The sequence below is a fragment of the Oncorhynchus gorbuscha genome, linkage group LG01, assembly GCF_021184085.1.
Source record: "Oncorhynchus gorbuscha isolate QuinsamMale2020 ecotype Even-year linkage group LG01, OgorEven_v1.0, whole genome shotgun sequence".
In the NCBI taxonomy this organism is placed as follows: Eukaryota; Metazoa; Chordata; class Actinopteri; order Salmoniformes; family Salmonidae; genus Oncorhynchus; species Oncorhynchus gorbuscha.
Window position 1 is genome coordinate 22,629,710 of NC_060173.1, and position 19,897 is coordinate 22,649,606.

At 45.3% G+C, this 19,897-nt stretch overlaps 1 protein-coding gene across 2 annotated transcripts in view; it reads left to right on the forward strand.

The window, feature by feature from the left end:
• The window catches only part of tbxas1 (thromboxane A synthase 1 (platelet)), a 159,996-nt gene that overhangs the window by 123,960 nt on the left and 16,139 nt on the right, over positions 1-19,897 (forward strand). The gene's annotated exons all lie outside the window — the stretch shown is intronic.

Consider the following 19,897-nt stretch of genomic DNA (forward strand, 5'->3'; position numbering starts at 1 on the left):
TGATCTAACGACACCAGGGGAATCCCTAGCCTTAATGCAAGCCCACGATCCATAAAATTCCCAGCTGTGCCTGAATCGACTAGCGCTTTATGCTGTAGAGAGGGGGAAACCCAGGGAAAGAAATCAATACAAACACATGACCGACAGGAGGCTCTGAATGAGTTTGGTGCTTACTCACCTGGGGTGATCGAGCAGTGTTCTGCCTGTTCTCCCGACTCCTAGAAGAGTTCCTCCAGCACCGGTCGGACGTGTGCCCTCGTCGACCACAACTGGTGCAGGAGGACACTCCTCCTCCGGTCCCCCTAGAAGCCGTACCTCATAATTCCATAGGGATAGGATCAGGGGGGCTGGGGATTGGAAACGACAGGTCCTGATCCGAACGCCCGCGAGCAGCCAGCAGGTTGTCGAGATGGATAGCCAGATCGATAAGTCCATCCAGTGAATATGTGGTGAGACTACATCTAAAATGATCAATCAAGGTCCTGTCGTTCCATCCTGCTCCTGCTGCCAACGTCCTAAACTCTAGGGCAAAATCCTGTACGCTCCTCGTCTCCTGACGCAGGTGAAACAGCGGTTCACCCGCCGCCCGACCCTCGGGTGGATGGTCAAAAACAGCTCGGAATCGGCGGGTGAACTCTGGGTAATTATCCTTAGCCGAGTCCGGACCATTCCACACAGCGTTGACCCACTCGAGAGCTCGCCCAGTCAAGCAGGAGACGAGGGCGAGCACGCTCTCCTCTCCAGAGGGAGCAGGACGCACGGTAGCCAGGTATAATTCCAGTTGAAGGAGGAAACCCTGGCACCCAGCCGCCGATCCGTCAAAGTCCCGTGGGAGTGTCAGCCGAAGAGCCCCAGAGCCAGATGTGATCGCAGAAACAGGAGGTGCTGGAGAAAAGGTTGCTAGAGATGAGGTGGGGAGGCCACTCCTCTCCCATCGATCCATTCTCTCCATCATTTGGTCCATAGCAGAACCAATCCGGTGAATCATGCTGGTATGATGTAGGACCCTCTCCTCCATCGATGGGAGAGGAGACGCTGCTGCTCCTGCTGATTCCATGGGAGGTGCGGGATTCTGTAACGACTAGTCAAGGTGGGTGGAATCAGGCGCAGAGAGCAAATAATGAATAAAGGTTTATTCTCCGGTGAACAACAATAAACACGGACAACCCAAAAATACAAACAGGGTGAAAATATCCAAAACAGGAATAACCAGACAAACCGGAGAAATAAAACACAAAAACACCGACAGCCAAAACGAAATGTCAAAAACAAACAATCCCGCACAAAACAAGGGCGGGACAACCTACATTATATACAGATACTAATTAACTAACACACAGGTGAAAACAATCAGACAAAACCAACAGATAACCGAAAAGGGATCGGTAGTGGCTAATAGGACGGTGACGACGACCGCCGAGCACAGCCCGAACGGGCAGGAGAGCCAACCTCGGCGGAAGTCGTGACACAAGCTCTGTCAAATTGCTTGTTGATCATTGCTAGAAAAACATTTTCAAGTCTTGCCATAGATTTTCAAGCAGATTTACAGTACCAGTCAAAAGTTTGGACACACCTACTCATTCAAGGGTTTTTCTTTATTTTTACATTTGTAGAATAATAGTGAAGACATCTAAACTTTGAAGTAACACATGGAATCATGTAGTAAAAAGTGCTAAACAAATCCAAATATATTTTATATCTAGATTCTTCAAAGTAGCCACCCTTTGCCTTGATTGCAGCTTTGCACACTCTTGTGCCTAGAATTCTAAATAAATCACTGACAGTGTCACCAGAAAAGCACCCCCACACCATCACACCTCTTCGTCTATGCTTCATGGTGGGAACCACACATGTGGAGATCATCCATTCATTTACAATGCGTCTCACAAAGACACTACGGTTAGAACCAAAAATCGAAGATTTGGACTAATCACACCAAAGGACAGATTTTCACCAGTCTAATGTCCATTGCTCGTGTTTCTTGGCCCAAGCAAGTCTCTTCTTCTTATTGGTGTCCTTTAGTAGTGGTTTCTTTGCAGCAATTCGACCAATTCGACCACCTTCAGTGCTCGGTTGACTCCACCAAGTCTCTCCCCAAACAATTTGATTAGCTGGTTTTAAGCATAAACTTTCGAATAGCTCTTCGTTGATTGTTATGGGGTGTTATCATTCTCCATCAGCACCGTACAGTACCCTACCTGCACTAAGCTCTCTCCTGGCCCCTTACACTAAGTATGAATTTGTCCTGCTAGGTGACCTAAACTGGGACATGCTTAAACCAACTGACCAAGACCTAAAGCAAAGGGACTCCCCAAATATTTCTCAGATTATTACCAATACCACAAGGTATGACTCCAAACACCCAGAAAAGGCTATTCTACTCGATTTTATCCTCACAAATAATCCTGATCGGTACCAGTCTGGTGTTTTCTGTAATGACCTGTAATGCCTCTGTTTTACAGCCTGTGTTCGTACTGGCTGCTCCGTGAAATGTCCTATCCTGATTTTTCATTGACGCTTGCTAAAAAACTTTAATGAGCAAGCATTCCTTCAGGACCTGGCCTCTGTAAATTGGTATAGAATCAGCTTGATAGCCTCTGTCAAAGAAGCTTGGACATTCATTTTTTATATCTTCAGTGATATTCTTAACAAATACACCTCCATAAAGAAAATGAGAATTAAAAACAGGTTCAACCCATGGTTCTACCGTGATCTTGCAGAGTTACTCCACCTCAAGATTTGCATTTGGCGAAAGGCTCGGCACACGCATACTCAGGCTGACCGGCTATTGTTCAGGCAAATGAGAAATAAGTGCACTTGGGCTATCCGGAAGGCCAAAGTTACTTACTTTAAGGAGCAGTTCTCTCTCTGTGGGTCTAGCCCCAAGAAGTTCTGGAAAATGGTTAAAGACCTGGAGAATAAACCCTCCTCCTCACAGCTTCCCATGTCCTTTAAAGTTGATGATGTGGTTGTTACTGACAAGAAGCACATGGCTGAGCTCTTTAATCACCACTTCATTAAGTCAGGATTCCTATTTGACTCAGTCATGCCTCCTTGCCCGTCTAACATTTCTTCATCTCCTGCCCCTCCCACTTTTCCCCCTGCCCCGCTACACAGTTTCTTAAACTTGACTCCAAAAACCCTTTCTTCTTTAAGGTTGCTGCCCCTTTAAATCATCAAGCCTATCTCTGACCTTTTTAACCTGTCTCTCCTCTCTGGAGAGGTTCCCATTGCTTGGAAGGCAGACACAGTTAGTCCTTTATTTAAAGGGGAGATCAAGCTGATCCTAACTGTTATAAGCCAATTTATATTTTTACCCTGCTTATCAAGTGTTGGAAAATCTTGTCAATAATCAACTGACTGGCTTTCTTAATGTCTATGTTACTCTCTCTGGTATGCAATCTGGTTTCCACTCAGGTTATGGATGTATCACTGCAACCTTAAAAGGTCCTCAATGATGTCACCATTGCCCTTGATTCTAAGCAATGTTGTGCTGCTATTTGTATTGTCTTGGCCAAAGCTTTTGGTACGGTAGACCATTCCATTCTTGTGGGCTGGCTAAGCAGTATTGGTGTCTCTGAGGGGTCTTTGGGTTGGTTTGCTAACTACCTCAAAGAGTGCAGTGTATAAAGTCAGAACATCTGCTGTCTCAGCCACTGCCTGTCACCAAGGGTGTACCCCAAGGCTCGACCCTAGGCCCCACGCTCTTCTCAATTTACATCAGCAACATAGCTCAGGCAGTACAAAAGTCTCTCATTCATTTAGATGCAGATGATAGTCTTATACTCAACTGGCCCCTCCCGGGATTTTGTGTTAAACACTCTACAACAAAGCGTCCTTAGAGTCCAACAAGCTTTCTCTGCCCTTAACCTTGTTCTGAACACCTCCAAAACAAAGGTCATGTGGTTTGGTGAGAAGAATGCCCCTCTCCCCACAGGTGTGATTACTACCTCTGAGGGTTTAGAGCTTGAGGTAGTCACCTCATACAAGTACTTGGGAGTATGGCTAGATGGTACACTGTCCTTCTCTCAGCACATATCAAAGCTGCAGGCTAAAGTTAAATCTAGACTTGGTTTCCTCTATTGTAATCACTCCTTTCACCCCAGCTGACAAACTAACCCTGACTCAGATGACCATTCTACCCATGCTAGATTATGAAGACGTAATTTATAGTTCGACTGGTAAGGGTGCTCTCGAGCAGCTAGATGTTTCTTACCATTCGGCCATCAGATTTGAGTCAGAGTCCTTATAGGTGTTGTATGTGGAGGATGAGGGCTGCAATAGATATCTCAATAATAAGCAACAACCAGTGGGTCTTGCAACAGGTATACAGAGATGACCAGTTTACAGAAGAGTATAGAGTGAAGTGATGTGTCCTGTTCTGCAAGTCACATTCTGTTAAAGGTCCCCAAAGCACACACATCCCTGGGTCGCTCGTCTTTTCAGTTCGCTGCAGCTGGCGACTGGAACGAGCTGCAAAAAACACTCAAACTGGACAGTTATCTCAATCTCTTCATTCAAAGACTCAATCATGGACACTCTTACTGACAGTTGTGGCTGCTTTGCGTGATGTATTATTGTCTCTACCTTCTTGCCCTTTATTGTACCATATTGCACCATATTGTGCTGCTGCCATGTTGTGTTGCTACCATGCTATGTTTTCATCTTACGTCTCTCTTTATGTAGTGTTGTCTCTCTTGTCGTGATGTGTGTTTTGTCTTATATTGTTTTCCCTTTTTTCTCCCCGATTTCGTGGTATCCAATTGTTAGTAGCTACTATCTTGTCATCTCTACATCTCCCGTACGGGCTCGTTGAAAGTCATGCGTCCTCCGATACACAACCCAACCAAGCCGCACTGCTTCTTAACACAGCGTGCATCCAACCCGGAAGCCAGCCGCACCAATGTGTCGGAGGAAACACCGTGCACCTGGCAACCTTGGAGTCGGCCCGAGAATTGAACCCTGTGGCAACCCCATAGAGACTGCCAGAGGTCCGGACAACATGCCCTCCGATTTGACACACTGAATTCTATCAGAGAAGTAGTTGGTGAACCAGGCGTGGCAATCATTTGAGAAACAAAGGCTGTTGAGTCTGCCAATAAGAATGTTGTGATTGACAGAGTCGAAAGCCTTGGACAGGTCGATGAATACGGCTGCAAAGTAATGTCTCTTATCGATGGCGGTTATGATATCGTTTAGGACCTTGAGCAGGGCTGAGGTGCACCCATGACCAGCTCTGAAACCAGATTGCATAGCGGAGAAAGTATGGTGGGATTCGGAATGGTCGGTAATCTGTTTGTTAACTTGGCTTTCAAAGACCTTAGAAAGGCAGGGTAGAATAGATTTGTTCTGTAGCAGTTTGGGTCTAGATTGTCTCCCCCTTTGAAGAGGGGGATGACTGCGGCAGGTTTTTTACGTGTTATTTCTTACATTAGTACCCCAGGTCATCTTAGGTTTCATTACATACAGTCGAGAAGAACTACTGAATATAAGATCAGCGTCAACTCACCATCAGTACGACCAAGAATATGTTTTCCGCGACGCGGATCCTGTGTTCTGCCTTACAAACAGGACAACGGAATGGATCGCATGCAGCGACCCAAGGAAACAACTCCGAAAAAGAGGGAAACGCGGCGGTGTTCTGGTCAGACTCCGGAAAAGGGCACATCGCGCACCACTTCCCAGAATTCTTCTTGCCAATGTCCAGTCTCTCGACAACAAGGTTGATGAAATCCGAGCAAGGGTGGCATTCCAGAGGGACATCAGAGACTGCAACGTTCTCTGCTTTACGGAGACATGGCTTACTGGGAAAACGCTATCCAGGGCGGTGCAGCCAACGGGTTTCTCCACGCATCGCGCCGACAGAAACAAACATCTCTCTGGTAAGAAGAGTGGAGGGGGCGTATGCCTCATGACTAACGGGACATGGTGTGATGAAGAAAACATACAGGAACTCAAATCCTTCTGTTCACCTGATTTAGAATTCCTCACAATCAAATGTAGACCGCATTATCTTCCAAGAGAATTCTCTTCGATTATAATCACAGCCGTATATATCCCCCCCCAAGCAGACACATCGATGGCTCTGAACGAACTTTATTTAACTCTTTGCAAACTGGAAAACATTTATCCGGAGGCTGCATTCATTGTAGCTGGGGATTTTAACAAAGCCAATCTGAAAACAAGACTCCCTAAATTTTATCAGCATATCGATTGCGCAACCAGGGGTGGTAAAACCTTGGATCATTGTTACTCTAACTTCCGCGACGCATATAAGGCCCTGCCCCGCCCCCCTTTCGGAAAAGCTGACCACGACTCCATTTTGCTGATCCCTGCCTACAGACAGAAATTAAAACAAGAGGCTCCCACGCTGAGGTCTGTCCAACGCTGGTCAGAACAAGCTGACTCTACACTCCAAGACTGCTTCCATCACGTGGACTGGGACATGTTTCGTATTGCGTCAGATGGGAATATTGACGAATACGCTGATTCGGTGTGCGAGTTCATTAGAACGTGCGTCGAAGATGTCGTTCCCATAGCAACGATAAAAACATTCCCTAACCAGAAACCGTGGATTGATGGCAGCATTCGCGTGAAACTGAAAGCGCGAACCACTGCTTTTAATCAGGGCAAGGTGTCTGGCAACATGACTGAATACAAACAGTGCAGCTATTCCCTCCGTAAGGCTATCAAACAAGCTAAGCGTCAGTACAGAGACAAAGTGGAATCTCAATTCAATGGCTCAGACACAAGAGGCATGTGGCAGGGTCTACAGTCAATCACGGACTACAAGATGAAATCCAGCCCAGTCACGGACCAGGATGTCTTGCTCCCAGGCAGACTAAATAACTTTTTTGCCCGCTTTGAGGACAATACAGTGCCACTGACACGGCCTGCAACGGAAACATGCAGTCTCTCCTTCACTGCAGCCGAGGTGAGTAAGACATTTAAACGTGTTAACCCTCGCAAGGCTGCAGGCCCAGACGGCATCCCCAGCCGCGCCCTCCGAGCATGCGCAGACCAGCTGGCCGGTGTGTTTACGGACATATTCAATCAATCCCTATACCAGTCTGCTGTTCCCACATGCTTCAAGAGGGCCACCATTGTTCCTGTTCCCAAGAAAGCTAAGGTAACTGAGCTAAACGACTACCGCCCCGTAGCACTCACTTCCGTCATCATGAAGTGCTTTGAGAGACTAGTCAAGGACCATATCACCTCCACCCTACCTGACACCCTAGACCCACTCCAATTTGCTTACCGCACAAATAGGTCCACAGACGATGCAATCTCAACCACACTGCACACTGCCCTAACCCACCTGGACAAGAGGAATACCTATGTGAGAATGCTGTTCATCGACTACAGCTCGGCATTCAACACCATAGTACCCTCCAAGCTCGTCATCAAGCTCGAGACCCTGGGTCTCGACCCCGCCCTGTGCAACTGGGTACTGGACTTCCTGACGGGCCGCCCCCAGGTGGTGAGGGTAGGCAACAACATCTCCTCCCCGCTGATCCTCAACACGGGGGCCCCACAAGGGTGCGTTCTGAGCCCTCTCCTGTACTCCCTGTTCACCCACGACTGCGTGGCCACGCACGCCTCCAACTCAATCATCAAGTTTGCGGACGACACAACAGTGGTAGGCTTGATTACCAACAACGACGAGACGGCCTACAGGGAGGAGGTGAGGGCCCTTGGAGTGTGGTGTCAGGAAAATAACCTCACACTCAACGTCAACAAAACTAAGGAGATGATTGTGGACTTCAGGAAACAGCAGAGGGAACACCCCCTATCCACATCGATGGAACAGTAGTGGAGAGGGTAGCTAGTTTTAAGTTCCTCGGCATACACATCACAGACAAACTGAATTGGTCCACTCACACTGACAGCGTCGTGAAGAAGGCGCAGCAGCGCCTATTCAACCTCAGGAGGCTGAAGAAATTCGGCTTGTCACCAAAAGCACTCACAAACTTCTACAGATGCACAATCGAGAGCATCCTGGCGGGCTGTATCACCGCCTGGTACGGCAACTGCTCTGCCCTCAACCGTAAGGCTCTCCAGAGGGTAGTGAGGACTGCACAACGCATCACCGGGGGCAAACTACCTGCCCTCCAGGACACCTACACCACCCGTTGTTACAGGAAGGCCATAAAGATCATCAAGGACATCAACCACCCGAACCACTGCCTGTTCACCCCGCTATCATCCAGAAGGCGAGGTCAGTACAGGTGCATCAAAGCTGGGACCGAGAGACTGAAAAACAGCTTCTATCTCAAGGCCATCAGACTGTTAAATAGCCACCACTAACATTGAGTGGCTGCTGCCAACACACTGTCATTGACACTGACCCAACTCCAGCCATTTTAATAATGGGAATTGATGGAAATGATGTAAATATATATATATATATATCACTAGCCACTTTAAACAATGCTACCTTATATAATGTTACTTACCCTACATTATTCATCTCATATGCATATGTATATACTGTACTCTACAACATCGACTGCATCCTTATGTAACACATGTATCACTAGCCACTTTAACTATGCCACTGCCCTTGTTTGGGTGTATGCCACTTTGTTTACTTTGTCTACACACTCATCTCATATGTATATACTGTACTCGATACCATCTACTGTATGCTGCTCTGTACCATCACTCATTCATATATCCTTATGTACATGTTCCTTATCCCCTTACACTGTGTATAATACAGTAGTTTTTTTTGGAATTGTTAGTTAGATTACTTGTTGGTTATCACTGCATTGTCGGAACTAGAAGCACAAGCATTTCGCTACACTCGCATTAACATCTGCTAACCATGTGTATGTGACAAATAAAATTTGATTTGATTTGATTTGATTTGAATCTATGGGAATCTCACACGATACGAAAGAGAGGTTGAACAGGCTAGTAATAGGGGTTGCAACAATTTCGACAGATCATTTTAGAAAGAAAGAGAGGGTCCATATTGTCTAGCCCAGCTGATTTGTAGGGGTCCAGATTGTGCAGCTCTTTCAGAACATCAGCTATTTGGATTTGGAAGAAGGAGAAGTGGGGGAGGCTTGGGCGAGTTGCTGTGGGTGGTGGAGGGCTGTTGCTCTGGGTAGGGGTAGCCAGGTGGAATCTGCTTAACGTTGACAGATTTTGGGCAGAAAAGGGTCTCCCCTTTTCCTTTCCCTACCTATCTCTGGCTTAACCTAAATTCAGATTGCCTCGGTTCCTACTTTCTCCTCCCCCAGACAGGCTCTCCTCTCCATTTCCACTGTGCTTCAGGGACTTATACCCATCACTGAGTGTTGCTGTGTGAGCTGATATGAAAATGGGAAGTGTTATTTGTATGCCAGCCAGGTGGTTTTGTTTTTTGTTCATTGTCATTCAAATCATTAGCTTCATAGTTTTGCATTCAGACGTTGGGTCTGTCTGCCAAGAGGTTGGTTTAAGGGTGCTGGGCAGCTAACCTGAACCGCCAACCAACCTGTGTTGACCAGCTAATGAATGTTTCTCTCACTCTCGCTCTCTGTCCTGACCTCTCTCCAGGTGATAAGAACACAAAACATTTCCTTCCAACATTTCAATTCTGCAATTAGTCAAACCAATTAACAATTTGGCCAATGCCACGACTACCCCAATCAAAAGGCTGGCTGAAATGTTTTGTTTCCTTTCATTGTCTCATACTCTCATTGTTGCACTTGGCTTTGTATTATTTTTTACATCGAGGTCATGTCTTTCACATAGTTATTGGTTTGGAGATTGATGGAGAAGATTAGAATTAGCCAGTTGTGATATAAACTCAGCAAAAAAAGACGTCCTCACTGTCAACTGCATTTATTTTCAGCAAACTTAACATGTGTAAATATTTGTGTGAACATAAGATTCAACAGAGACATAAGCTGAACAAATTCCACATACATGTGACTAAATCAAAAGTCAGTATCTGGTGTGGCAACCAGCTGCATTAAGTACTGCAGTGCATCTCCTCCTCATTTACTGCACAAGATTTGCCAGTTCTTGCTGTGAGATGTTACCCCACTCTTCCACCAAGGCACCTGCATGTTCCGGACATTTCTGGGGGGAATGGCCCTAGCCCTCAACCTCCAATCCAACAGGTCCCAGACGAGATCCGGGCTCTTCACTGGCAATGGCAGAACACTGACATTCCTGTCTTGCAGGAAATCACGCACAGAACGAGCAGTACGGCTGGCGGCATTGTCATGCTGGAGGGTCATGTCAAAATGAGCCTGCAGGATTGGTACCACATGAGGGAGGAGGATGTCTTCCCTGTAACGCACAGCGTTGAGATTGCCTGCAACGACAACAAGCTCAATCCGATGATGCTGTGACACACCGCCCAAGACCATGACCGACCCTCCACCTCCAAATCGATCCTGCTCCAGAGTACAGGCTTCGGTGTAACGCTCATTCCTTCGACGACAAACGTGAATCCGACCATCACCCCTGGTGAGACAAAACCGCGACTCATCAGTGAAGAGCACTTTTTGCCAGTCCTGTCTGGTCCAGCGACGGTGGGTTTGTGCCCATAGAAGATATGTGAAGTTATTTAAATTTTTATGAATTATCTTTGAAAGACGGTCCTGAAAAAGGCATGTTTCTTTTTTTGCTGAGTTTAATAGTTAAATCACAGAGATCATCTTGATTCCGGCGCCGACTGAGATGGCCGCCTCGCTTCGCGTTCCTAGGAAACTATGCAGTTTTTTGTTTTTTTACGTGTTATTTCTTACATTAGTACCCCAGGTCATCTTAGGTTTCATTACATACAGTCGAGAAGAACTACTGAATATAAGATCAGCGTCAACTCACCATCAGTACGACCAAGAATATGTTTTCCGCGACGCGGATCCTGTGTTCTGCCTTACAAACAGGACAACGGAATGGATCGCATGCAGCGACCCAAGGAAACGACTCCGAAAAAGAGGGAAACGCGGCGGTGTTCTGGTCAGACTCCGAAAAAGGGCACATCGCGCACCACTTCCCAGTATTCTTCTTGCCAATGTCCAGTCTCTCGACAACAAGGTTGATGAAATCCGAGCAAGGGTGGCATTCCAGAGGGATATCAGAGACTGCAACGTTCTCTGCTTTACGGAGACATGGCTTACTGGGAAAACGCTATCCAGGGCGGTACAGCCAACGGGTTTCTCCACGCATCGCGCCGACAGAAACAAACATCTCTCTGGTAAGAAGAGTGGAGGGGGCGTATGCCTCATGACTAACGGGACATGGTGTGATGAAGGAAACATACAGGAACTCAAATCCTTCTGTTCACCTGATTTAGAATTCCTCACAATCAAATGTAGACCGCATTATCTTCCAAGAGAATTCTCTTCGATTATAATCACAGCCGTATATATCCCCCCCAAGCAGACACATCGATGGCTCTGAACGAACTTTATTTAACTCTTTGCAAACTGGAAAACATTTATCCGGAGGCTGCATTCATTGTAGCTGGGGATTTTAACAAAGCCAATCTGAAAACAAGACTCCTAAATTTTATCAGCATATCGATTGCGCAACCAGGGGTGGTAAAACCTTGGATCACTGTTACTCTAACTTCCGCGACGCATATAAGGCCCTGCCCCGCCCCCTTTCGGAAAAGCTGACCACGACTCCATTTTGCTGATCCCTGCCTACAGGCAGAAATTAAAACAAGAGGCTCCCACGCTGAGGTCTGTCCAACGCTGGTCAGACCAAGCTGACTCTACACTCCAAGACTGCTTCCATCACGTGGACTGGGACATGTTTCGTATTGCGTCAGATGGGAATATTGACGAATACGCTGATTCGGTGTGCGAGTTCATTAGAACGTGCGTCGAAGATGTCGTTCCCATAGCAACGATAAAAACATTCCCTAACCAGAAACCGTGGATTGATGGCAGCATTCGCGTGAAACTGAAAGCGCGAACCACTGCTTTTAATCAGGGCAAGGTGTCTGGCAACATGACTGAATACAAACAGTGCAGCTATTCCCTCCGTAAGGCTATCAAACAAGCTAAGCGTCAGTACAGAGACAAAGTGGAATCTCAATTCAATGGCTCAGACACAAGAGGCATGTGGCAGGGTCTACAGTCAATCACGGACTACAAGATGAAATCCAGCCCAGTCACGGACCAGGATGTCTTGCTCCCAGGCAGACTAAATAACTTTTTGCCCGCTTTGAGGACAATACAGTGCCACTGACACGGCCTGCAACGGAAACATGCAGTCTCTCCTTCACTGCAGCCGAGGTGATTAAGACATTTAAACGTGTTAACCCTCGCAAGGCTGCAGGCCCAGACGGCATCCCCAGCCGCGCCCTCCGAGCATGCGCAGACCAGCTGGCCGGTGTGTTTACGGACATATTCAATCAATCCCTATACCAGTCTGCTGTTCCCACATGCTTCAAGAGGGCCACCATTGTTCCTGTTCCCAAGAAAGCTAAGGTAACTGAGCTAAACGACTACCGCCCGTAGCACTCACTTCCGTCATCATGAAGTGCTTTGAGAGACTAGTCAAGGACCATATCACCTCCACCCTACCTGACACCCTAGACCCACTCCAATTTGCTTACCGCCCAAATAGGTCCACAGACGATGCAATCTCAACCACACTGCACACTGCCCTAACCCACCTGGACAAGAGGAATACCTATGTGAGAATGCTGTTCATCGACTACAGCTCGGCATTCAACACCATAGTACCCTCCAAGCTCGTCATCAAGCTCGAGACCCTGGGTCTCGACCCCGCCCTGTGCAACTGGGTACTGGACTTCCTGACGGGCCGCCCCCAGGTGGTGAGGGTAGGCAACAACATCTCCTCCCCGCTGATCCTCAACACGGGGGCCCCACAAGGGTGCGTTCTGAGCCCTCTCCTGTACTCCCTGTTCACCCACGACTGCGTGGCCACGCACGCCTCCAACTCAATCATCAAGTTTGCGGACGACACAACAGTGGTAGGCTTGATTACCAACAACGACGAGACGGCCTACAGGGAGGAGGTGAGGGCCCTTGGAGTGTGGTGTCAGGAAAATAACCTCACACTCAACGTCAACAAAACTAAGGAGATGATTGTGGACTTCAGGAAACAGCAGAGGGAACACCCCCTATCCACATCGATGGAACAGTAGTGGAGAGGGTAGCTAGTTTTAAGTTCCTCGGCATACACATCACAGACAAACTGAATTGGTCCACTCACACTGACAGCGTCGTGAAGAAGGCGCAGCAGCGCCTATTCAACCTCAGGAGGCTGAAGAAATTCGGCTTGTCACCAAAAGCACTCACAAACTTCTACAGATGCACAATCGAGAGCATCCTGGCGGGCTGTATCACCGCCTGGTACGGCAACTGCTCCGCCCTCAACCGTAAGGCTCTCCAGAGGGTAGTGAGGACTGCACAACGCATCACCGGGGGCAAACTACCTGCCCTCCAGGACACCTACACCACCCGTTGTTACAGGAAGGCCATAAAGATCATCAAGGACATCAACCACCCGAACCACTGCCTGTTCACCCCGCTATCATCCAGAAGGCGAGGTCAGTACAGGTGCATCAAAGCTGGGACCGAGAGACTGAAAAACAGCTTCTATCTCAAGGCCATCAGACTGTTAAATAGCCACCACTAACATTGAGTGGCTGCTGCCAACACACTGTCATTGACACTGACCCAACTCCAGCCATTTTAATAATGGGAATTGATGGGAAATGATGTAAATATATCACTAGCCACTTTAAACAATGCTACCTTATATAATGTTACTTACCCTACATTATTCATCTCATATACATATGTATATACTGTACTCTACAACATCGACTGCATCCTTATGTAACACATGTATCACTAGCCACTTTAACTATGCCACTTTGTTTACTTTGTCTACACACTCATCTCATATGTATATACTGTACTCGATACCATCTACTGTATGCTGCTCTGTACCATCACTCATTCATATATCCTTATGTACATATTCCTTATCCCCTTACACTGTGTATAAGACTGTAGTTTTGGAATTGTTAGTTAGATTACTTGTTGGTTATCACTGCATTGTCGGAACTAGAAGCACAAGCATTTCGCTACACTCGCATTAACATCTGCTAACCATGTGTATGTGACAAATAAAAATTTGATTTGATTTGATTTGAGAGATTATCTACTCTTTGCTTTTTGTTTGCAGAGAGCACAGATCTGCCCTCCCCCCACTCTTTCTATCTTTGTTCCCGGCTATTAGAAGACAATGCAAACCGACAGTCATTGCATTTGTGTATTAACAATCCCCTAAAGCCACATCTCTTGTTTGAACATATACACTTCTATCCCTATCAATAACCATAAGTGACCATTGCCACGGCAACCCCACGGGATGCGGTGGAGAAAAGGAGGCTGTGTGTGTCTGTTTCCAAAGCACCTACTTCTAAGGGACTCTTGGGGCCCGGGCATTCAAATGGGGGCAATAGAATGTAAATAAACTGGAATGACTGGGCAGCAGCAGCATGGAGAGGGCCAGACAAAGGTTGAATCTCAAATGGCACCCTATTCCCCATATAGTGCACTGATTTTGACCAGAGCCCATAAAGCTCTGGTCAAAAGTAGGGAATGAACTGCCATTTAGGCCGCAGCCACACTGTGTGGTAGAAGGCCACAGGAAATGAAAGCCAAAGACACCGAGGCAAACTAGCATAGAAGGGAAGATTTCAGCTCCCATATTCAACACAGTAATTACTTGTTTTTCTACTCCAAATAGGACCTGTAATGAAGAGGGACAGAGAAATAGAAATAAGCACACACAGGCACTCTAGAGGCCAAATCATTTAGTCTCACTACTGATTGTACTGAGAGATTGAGCTTCAAGCCAAGCTTGCTATTCATTTCCAACTGTGCAAACATTAATCTGATTTTACAGAAGAGTAAAGGTGGATATTAGGCTATGAGAAGCTTTAAAATGTGTCTGGTGAAGTTATAAGGTTTCTCTGTGTTTTCAGGGTGATTCCTTTGATGCTTTGAACACAGCGGGACTTTTAGTCTTCAATACATTTAGAAATTCTGTGAAATGCAATAAATATTATACTTACTCATGTACCACCACTTGTTCTGTTTTTGAAGTGCTCTGCACAAAATACTCAGATGTTGAAGGCTGGTTTTGGGGAGTACCTCCCCAACAAGGTGGATATTGCTAGGTGTGTGAGTGTCATAGATGCATGGATCATAGATGTTTAACTGACTTGTTTTATAGGTCGCAATTGTAAATGAGAACTTGTTCTCAACTTGCCTACCTGGTTAAATAAAGGTGAAATAAAAAAAAATATATATATAAATGGTGGGATCTCAAGACTGCAGAGTCAAGAGTTCGGCTATCCCTCTTTAGCCTGTTACTCCTACCCCCTACTTTTTCGAACATTCTGTTAAAAATCGCGCAACATTTCAGCGCCCTGCTGCTCATGCCAGGAATATAGTGTATGCATATGATTAGTATGTGTGGATAGAAAACACTCAGACGTTTATAAAACTGGTTAAATCACGGCTGTGACTATAACAGAACGTGCGTTTCATCGAAAAGTGCAGGAAAATCTGATCACTGAAAATTGAAAAATATATCCATGTGCGACTTGAACCCATTGATAAAGGTGAACCACATTTAATGGGGCTGAGGTTGGAATACCTACAGCTTCCACACGTTGTCTAGAGTCTTGTCATTTGCCTACTATTTGTTTCTTGGTCAAACAGACGCAAGGCAGCGCAGTTCTTCCGGTCTCCGACCGGATATTTTGGTTGAGATTTACCCGGACATTATTTCCAGACGGACAGCTAAAGAATATACTTCGCCTCGTGATCAATTTGATCGCTTATTAACGTTTACTAATACCTAAAGTTGCATTACAAAAGTATTTCGAAGTGTTTTGTGAAAGTTTATCGTCAACTTTTTTAATTTAAAAAAATGACGTTACATTATAAGACACAATTTTTTTCCGTTTATCACACAGTCTTCATAGATCGATATCTAGGCTATATATGGACCGATTTAATCGAAAAAAAGACCCAATAGTGATTATGGGACATCTAGGAGTGCCAACAAAGAAGATGGTCAAAGGTAATGAATGTTTTATATTTTATTTGTGCGGTTTGTGTAGCGACGACTATGCTAATTATTTTGTTTACGTCCCCTGCGGGTCTTTTGGGGTGTTACATGCTATCAGATAATAGCTTCTCATGCTTTCGCCGAAAAGCATTTAAAAAATCTGACTTGTTGCCTGGATTCACAACGAGTGTAGCTTTAATTCAATACCCAGCATGTGTATTTTAATGAACGTTTGAGTTTTAACTAGTACTATTAGCATTTAGTGTAGTGCATTTGCATTTCCAGATGTCTAGATGGGACGCCTGCGTGTCAGGTAGGAGCAAGAGGTTAAACTGATATGCCAAATGGAGATAATTTTTTATCAAGCATATCTGCAAAATCGCTCTTTCCATTGGGCTGCATTAGTTTGACGTCTTTAACACCAGGATTTGTCACCTACCGTATGGCGCCAATAACAGCTTTTTTTAATCTACATTTGAATCCATGTTTTCGTGAAAATGTGTGCCTGTAGCTACACAAGCTCGATAGGTCTCCTGATGCTGAGGTGTGAGGTAGACCTGTCAGTAACTGTAGATCAGGGGTAGGCAATTAAATTCAGCCGAGGGCCGATTTTTGTCAGAGCGAATGGTTGGTTGGCCGGAACATAATTGTATTAAATTTGTACACTGCAAATTGAGGTGTATTTGATATTAACAATCATTTCATACATTGAGACACAATCACACCTCTTTTTTTATTTGTGGGAATAATTGGGAACAGATTTTGTGAATAACACATTTTTTGCTTAATTCCTGCTGATTTTACATTTTTTTTTATATATATTATTTTTTACAAAAAGCTTTGGGGGGGTGGGGGCAAGAGAGAATCAAGATGCCATCTGTAGCAGACCCCTGCTGAGATGATAGGGGATGAAACAGCAGGCTTTATGATGACCTTCGCCTCCCTCCTATCACGACCTTGGGGCTCCAACTGCTGCTCTGCCCTTTAGAACACTGATCGGTGTCCTACAGGAAGAGCCAGTCCTCGCATGGGGAGGGCCTCAACATGGGTCTGAAAGGTTCTGAAGTAAGCACAGGTTGACTGGAAAGGGTCTCAAAGTACATTTTTGCTGGACCTATCATTGTCATCATCTTTTGACCAATAATGATACTTGGGTAGATAATCATCTAAGAAAACCAAAGGTCCAAACATCATGTCTCTATCATAATCCATTCAAAATGTTTTGTGGTTTTTACCCTTGTAGGATGGTCAAAATTAGAGCGACTAAATCGATGGAGGCTTAGAAAAGTGGTAGAAAAAAAATCGGGAAAATAGCATTGCGTCAGCTGGATGCTGTGTGAGAATTAAGGCTACCTGACAGGTTTACCATTGAACTCGTCATCTCTCTTCTCAAATCCGGAGGACATAAAACAATATAGTAGTATTTTCATATTTTAGTATATGCTGTCCATATTAATGCAAAGTTCATGTTCTTTTTGAAACTTCACAAAAACAAGCGTATCTCTGTGAAATAGAGCACCGCAAGCTTTTTATTTTCAAAGCCTTTTACATTTAATTCAGCTCGTGTCATGCTAATTTAGCTTCAGTGACTCGCAGAAACAACTTGGAAAAGGACGACCACGACATTTAAAATCCTCAAACGTTTCAGCCAGAAGGCTGCATCGCTCCTTCAACAGAGCTTGGTGCTTATTCTCGGCAGTATTCGGTCACAAAATCCAACCTTTTGAAAATAGTGTTAATGATGCTAGTAGAAAGAGGAGGAAGGGAAGCGCTACTAAGGTACACAATAGTACATTTTGGTCGATAGAAGGTGCTCTTTGGTAAAAGGGGTAAATTGGTCATCAAAAAGAAAGGAGGACCTAAGCACTCTTCATATAATTGGTTAAAATGCCTTTATTAGTATGGCATGTTCAATAGAAACAAAGTTTTTTTTTTAACTACTCGTTTCGGCTGCATGGCCTTTGTCAGGGAGGACAAAAAAAGAGGTATACAAGGTCCTCTTTTAAACAGCTTATCAATTAGCCCAAAATTGAAGAGGGTTACACATCAATTATGTAACCACTCCCTCTTCAAATGGTTCCGACCTAGAATATGTGGACATCTATAAGTACCTAGGTGTCTGGCTAGACTGTAAACTATCCTTCCAGACTCATATCAAACATCTCCAATCTAAAATCAAATCCAGAGTCGGCTTTCTATTCCGCAACAAAGCCTCCTTCACTCACGCCGCCAAACTTACCCGACTTCGGCGATGTCATCTACGAAATAGCTTCCAACACTCTACTCATCAAACTGGATGCAGTTTATCACAGTGCCATCCGTTTTGTTACTAAAGCACCTTATACCACCCACCACTGCGACCTGTATGCTCTAGTCGGCTGGCCCTCGCTACATATTCGTCGCCAGACCCACTGGCTCCAGGTCATCTACAAGTCCATGCTAGGTAAAGCTCCACCTTATCTCAGTTCACTGGTCACGATGGCAACACCCACCCATAACACACGCTCCAGCAGGTGTATCTCACTGATCATCCCTAAAGCCAACACCTCATTTGGCCGCCTTTCGTTCCAGTTCTCTGCTGCCTGTGACTGGAACGAATTGCAAAAATCGCTGAAGTTGGAGACTTTTATCTCCCTCACCAATTTCAAACATCTGCTATCTGAGCAGCTAACCGATCGCTGCAGCTGTACATAGTCTATCGGTAAATAGCCCACCCAATTTTACCTACCTCATCCCCATACTGTTTTTATTTATTTACTTTTCTGCTCTTTTGCAATATCACCAATATCTCTACCTGTACATGACCATCTGATCATTTATCACTCCAGTGTTAATCTGCAAAATTGTAATTATTCGCCTACCTCCCCTTACCTTTTGCACATTGTATATAGACTCTCTTTTTTTCTACTGTTTTATTGACTTGTTAATTGTTTACTCCATGTGTAACTCTGTGTTGTCTGTTCACACTGCTATGCTTTATCTTGGCCAGGTTGCAGTTGCAAATGAGAACTTGTTCAGCTAGCCTACCTGGTTAAATAAAGGTGAAATAAAAATAAATAAACACACACGGGAAGAACGCCTCCGATCTGGGGTCTTTATCACATAATTGGTGTCACTGAGTTTATTTTCCACAAGATATGGTCCAGAAAAACGTGCCGACAGAGATGAGACAGGGATTGGCAACAAAACTAAAACTTGATCCCCTGGTGCAAAAGAACGGCCAACAGCCTTTTTGTCATAATGCAACTTCATGCGTTTTTGAGACAAGGAGAGAGACTTTTGGGCTAACGCACATGCAGTGTGCAGTCTCTCCCGCATCTTACTGACATAATCTAACACATTTTTAGGGGCGCTACTGGGTGTAGGAGATAAGATATGCTCTTTCAAAACTTTCAGCAGACCCCTTGGAGTGTATCCAAACACAAGGTCAGCAGTGCTGAACCCTAAGGACTCTAAACTATTGTTTCCCTAATATCAAATAGGACAAAGGGCACCCCCTCGTCCCAATCTGTACTGCTATCCATGCAATAGTTGCGTAGCATTGCCTTCAGCGTCCGATGCCAGCGTTAGAGAGCCCCTTGACTCTCTGGATGATCCGGATTGGAGAACTAATGGGAAATACACAATGCCTTTAACACATTTGAGAACAGTTTTGACATAAAGTTGGATCCCTGATCAGTTTGGAAAAATTAAGGGAGTCCAAACGTAGAGAACAACTTCACTAGTGCCTTCACCACAGTCTTAGCTGTTATAGTACGGAGAGGAATAGCCTCTGCGTATCGAGTAGAACTGCACATTATTGTTAGTAGGAACTAGTTACCTG